Below are 6087 nucleotides of genomic sequence, written 5' to 3'. Positions count from 1 at the left end.
CCAGCATCCTAGGCTGGTCATGAGAAGGATCAACTATGCAACTCAATTGTAGACACCTCTTACCCCAATCTCATTAAAATCAGACCGTAGTTCTCGCTACCGCTAAACAAAGATCTGAGGACATCCCATTACGGGTCACGTCAGAACGACCTTTCATCCGACCAATCAGAGCATCGCTTACCAGATCATGAAAGTGACAGTCGGAATGTGATTTCTAATCATGCAGCCTCGAAAATGTTCAAACGGTCGATAGTTACGGGCTTAACGACTGAATCTATACAATCCAGACCATATATAACCCATTCTAGAACGTTCTTTCGTTCAGGTTTCAAATTTTTAAGCAAGAATTTGTCAAAATATGTTTCGAAGCCTAGTTGCCAATTTGAAATTAGTGCAGTAAAGCACGAGAAAGCTGCCTTCTGATTGTCTAATGTCGACTTCTTGTCATTAATTCCATTGGTCAGTAGGAGTTTGCAAAAGGTCGGTCTGACGTTCCCCGTAATGGGATGTCTTCAGATCTTTATTTAGCGGCAGCGAGAACTAAGATATGATTTTAATGAAATTGGTGGGGAATCCGGGTTAGAATTGTCCCCAGCAACCTATGCTGGCCGTGAGAGGGATCAACTGGTTTGCGTGGGCAGACACGGGAACTTGGTTGATGGCATGGCATCGTACACGGACAGCGTTGATCACTGTTCACGATAACAATCAATGGATTGTCTGGTGCAGACTTTATTATTTACAGGCTTCCACATAGCTGGAATATCTCCGAGTGCGGCATTTAAATACAAACATTGTTTGTGTACACGTTATGATTCTCTGTCATCCATGAATACATAGGGTTGATATGTGGTGTAGTAGTGACATGGGTCTATTCTAAATCTGGGGTAGAATAGGTCTGCAGCAATCCATACTTGCCGTAAAAGGCGACTATGCTTGTCGTAAGAGGCGACTAACGGGATCGGGTGGTCAGGCTAACTGACTTGGATTGTCGTCATACCCAATTGCATGTATCGATGCTCATGATCTCAGTCACTGGATTGTCTGGTCCAGACTCGATTATTTACAGACCGCCATCATATAGCTAGAATATTGCTGTGTTAAACAACAAACAACTCATCAATGTGATGCAGAACTCATGGAAGTCACTCATCTCTCCTCTGTGTATGAGGGGCGGTCGCGTAGCCTAGTGGTTAAAGCGTTCGCTCGTCATGCCGAAGACACGGGTTCGATTCCCGACATGGGTACAATGTGTGAAGACCATTTCTGGTGTCTCCCACCGTGATTGCTGGAATATTGCTAAAAGCGGCGTAAAACCCTACTCACTCACTCACTCTGTGTATGAAGTTTGTGCAAATGGTATTTTACGTAGTAGTGTCCACAAACTCATGAAGTAGTGAGATGTCCGATATACTACTTTCCATATGAAGTCTTAAGGTTCTCTGTTCATGTGCGGCCCGTCGGGGCTCTCGGTCAGAATACTGGTCCCGAGGGAAACCTATGCTTGACATAGGACGAGACTAAATGGATCGGTGGTCAGACTCTTTGATTTGGTTGTAATGACTGCATGTCATTGTCTGCCAAAAGCGTAGATCAATGCTCATGATGTCAATCACAAGACTGCCTGGGCCATATTCATTTATTTACAGACCACCGTCATACAGACTAAATATTGCTGAGTGCGACATTAAACAACAAACAAACTTTAGGTGCAAATGGTCACTCACTTTGAGGTTCCAGGGCAGAATACTCCTGCTGACAGTGTCCAGTAAGGTATGACCACAATGTGTGACCTTGATTCTGTGTCATTGTCCTCCGATGACATGGAATTGTTGCCACTAATCAACCACTAGTTTGCCAGGCAAAGACATGAATATTAAGGGGTGAGAATCTTCAGCGGATCCGCAAATTTTTTTTTAATCTAATGGCCAAGCCCCCATTAACACCCCAAAATTTTGGACCATGCTCCATTGAAAAGAAGTTTCAGCTGAAATGGAAAATATCCATTCTCATCCCTGATGCTGAAAGTATGTCTGATTCAGGTGGAATATGACAGTGGTGTTACACTACAGTCTCTCTCTCACATTTCACAGATCCATTTTCTATGTGGGTGATAGGCACCCCCTCAAACATACTAAACATTTATACATTTGGATGTATGACAGGTGCATACTGGTAAGCCTAGATAAGTTAGAAAAGTTCTATGGATGAACAACTTCTTTATTACAATTAGTGCGACGTTTCGGTGTAGATCCTAACACCTTTATCCTGGATTACCAGTAAGTGTGAACATATTACAAACAGAAACTACCACATTGTGATTTGACTTCAACACAAAGAACTCAACTACCAAATACAAATTTCCTTGTGGGTTATTTGCAGTTATCCAGCATGTCAATGCAGCCTTTCTTACATGCTTCAACTTTTCGTGAACACCTGGTGTCATCACTGATTTTCAGTGATCCATTTATATAAGTTTCACCACTATTTTGCCTTTTACGCCCAATGAAATCTGTTTGCGGCAGACAATCGAGACGAGTTATTCTCTGGTGTTGCCATTTTATTTTTATTTTTCAAACAACTACATATCCATGACAACAAAATGGCGGCCACTGACCATGCTGAGTAATATTTACCGGTACTTTAGTATGTAGAAAACAGGATCTGCATGTACAGTCAGTATCAATAAGTGTCAAACACTTCATCTGCCAATTTATTGCAATACATTTGTATCACAATACCGTATTCGACGTAATAAGCACCCAGGGCGCTCTCAAAATTAGAAATAGGGGGCTCTTATTAGAATGAATATGATTTTGGTGAAAGAGCTGAAAGATCATAAATTTTGTGGTTTATGCTTACAGCCTGAAATGACACCAAAGAAAAGTTACGTGCATTACTATTATACACGACAGATATATTTTTCCAGAATTTAATTCTTTTTAGAGCGGGGCATTTATTACGTCGAATACGGTATATTGCAATACAGTTTTTGTTGCCACTACACAGCCCTTATGGAAATGGTATGTAAAGAAATAATGTTTGATATGGGAAGTAAAGAATTATTTTTTTATATGGTCTGATTTTTTTTTATGTCTGTATGTTAAGAAGAATGAAATCCTAAAAGTGAGAACAAATGAGAACAATAACACATGACAAAAAGTGGTTGAAAGGTATTTTATCACAATTACAGTATGGATGACAACTTCTTCATAGACAATCAGGCGACATTTCTGTACAAGCACACCCAGAGGGGATTCTGGGTTAGAATGGATGCCCAGCAACCTGGTGCTGAGAAGGGACTAACTGGATCAGATGCTCAGACTTGGTGACTTGCCGGATTGTCATCATACGTAGGTCATAATACCGACCACCGACTTGTCTGGTTTACATTCCACTATTTACTGGCAGCCATGATATAACACAATATTGCTGAGTGCAGCATAAAACAAATAAACAATAAAATCAGCAAGGGTAAAAAAAAGCTATGATTCAAAACAAAACATTTCGAGACAACTTCAGCGTGAGCCACCTACTTTAAGGTGGCAGATGACAGAATGGTAAGGACTTGTTAGCAGACAGATAGTCCCTGACAAAATGGTAAGGACTAGTTAGCAGACAGATAGCCACTGACAGAATGGTAAGGACTTGTTAGCAGACAGATAGCCGCTGACAGAATGGTAAATACTAGTTAGCAGACAGATAGCCACTGACAGAATGGTAAGGACTTGTTAGCAGACAGATTGCCGCTGACAGAATGGTAAGGACTAGTTAGCAGACAGATACCCACTGACAGAGTGGTAAGGACAAGTTAGCAGACAGATAGCCGCTGACAGAATGGTAAGGACTAATTAGCAGACAGATAGCCGCTGACAGAATGGTAAGGACTAGTTAGCAGACAGACAGCCGCTGACAGAATGGTAAATACTAGTTAGCAGACAGATAGCCGCTGACAGAATGGTAAGGACTTGTTAGCAGACAGATAGCCGCTGACAGAATGGTAAGGACTAGTAAGCAGACAGATAGCCGCTGACAGAATGGTAAGGACTAGTTAGCAGACAGATAGCCGCTGACAGAATGGTAAGGACTAGTTAGCAGACAGATAGCCGCTGACAGAATGGTAAGGACTAGTTAGCAGACAGATAGCCGCTGACAGAATGGTAAGGACTAGTTAGCAGACAGTTAGCCGCTGACAGAATGGTAAGGACTAGTTAGCAGACAGATAGCCGCTGACAGAATGGTAAGGATCTGTTAGCAGACAGATAGCCGCTGACAGAATGGTAAGGACTAGTTAGCAGACAGACAGCCGCTGACAGAATGGTAAATACTAGTTAGCAGACAGATAGCCACTGACAGAATGGTAAGGACTTGTTAGCAGACAGATAGCCGCTGACAGAATGGTAAGGACTTGGTAGCAGACAGATAGCCGCTGACAGAATGGTAAGGACTAGTAAGCAGACAGATAGCCGCTGACAGAATGGTAAATACTAGTTAGCAGACAGATAGCCGCTGACAGAATGGTAAGGACAAGTTAGCAGACAGATAGCCGCTGACAGAGTGGTAAGGACAAGTTAGCAGACAGATAGCCGCTGACAGAATGGTAAGGACAAGTTAGCAGACAGATAGCCACTGACAGAATGGTAAGGACTAGTTAGCAGACAGATAGCCGCTGACAGAATGGTAAGGACTAGTAAGCAGACAGATACCCACTGACAGAGTGGTAAGGACAAGTTAGCAGACAGATAGCCGCTGACAGAATGGTAAGGACAAGTTAGCAGACAGATAGCCACTGACAGAATGGTAAGGACTAGTTAGCTGACAGATAGCCCCTGACAGAATGGTAAGGACTAGTTAGCAGACAGATAGCCGCTGACAGAATGGTAAGGACTTGTTAGCAGACAGATAGCCGCTGACAGAATGGTAAGGACAAGTTAGCAGACAGATAGCCGCTGACAGAATGGTAAGGACTAGTTAGCAGACAGATAGCCACTGACAGAATGGTAAGGACTAGTTAGCTGACAGATAGCCCCTGACAGAATGGTAAGGACTAGTTAGCAGACAGATAGTCGCTGACAGAATGGTAAATACTAGTTAGCAGACAGATAGCCACTGACAGAATGGTAAGGACTTGTTAGCAGACAGATAGCCGCTGACAGAATGGTAAGGACTTGTTAGCTGACACATAGCCGTTGACAGAATGGTAAGGACTAGTTAGCAGACAGATAGCCGCTGACAGAATGGTAAGGACTAGTTAGCAGACAGATAGCCGCTGACAGAATGGTAAGGACTAGTTAGCAGACAGACAGTCGCTGACAGAATGGTAAATACTAGTTAGCAGACAGATAGCCACTGACAGAATGGTAAGGACTTGTTAGCAGACAGATAGCCGCTGACAGAATGGTAAGGACTTGGTAGCAGACAGATAGCCGCTGACAGAATGGTAAGGACTTGTTAGCAGACAGATAGTCCCTGACAGAATGGTAAGGACTAGTTAGCAGACAGATAGCCGCTGACAGAATGGTAAGGAATTGTTAGCAGACAGATAGTCCCTGACAGAATGGTCGGGTCTTCGGGTATTCAGTTGCCTAGTGACTTGTTGCAGAATATATTTCTGCCTCAGTTACTTGTGTCAGCTGTCACAGTGTAGCATTTAAAGGGAAAGGGCAAACAGATACCATCTGCCTGGAGTCAGGTACACCAATATGGTATACCCATACTTCGCACAGTGTATCCTAAAATATAGACTATAAATAAATCTGTGTGAATATAAAAATACACTGAGCATAAAAACAAAACAAATACATGTGAGTCCACTTGTATTCTGGTTATTATTCAAAACTTGTAGTTTACATTTTGCAAAAGTAAGCTCCCCCATTATGAATAAGTCCATTGAAAACGTGCTTATTTGGAATATCATTTTGTACTTATTTTTCTCTTTTGATTGTCACTGGAGTGTCTGACCCAGACTCAATTATTTACGGACCGCAGTCATATTGCTGGAATATTGCTGAGTGGGGCGTTAAACAACAAAATAACAAATACTCAACTGGTGTCTTTTGCTTTTCAGGAATGTTTGGAATTTGTGTT

Source organism: Haliotis rufescens, unplaced genomic scaffold (assembly GCF_023055435.1).
Source record: "Haliotis rufescens isolate VD_foot unplaced genomic scaffold, xgHalRufe1.0.p SCAF_96, whole genome shotgun sequence".
Classification (NCBI taxonomy): Eukaryota; Metazoa; Mollusca; class Gastropoda; order Lepetellida; family Haliotidae; genus Haliotis; species Haliotis rufescens.
The sequence above is the reverse complement of the archived record's forward strand: the minus strand, read 5'-3'. Positions refer to the sequence as shown.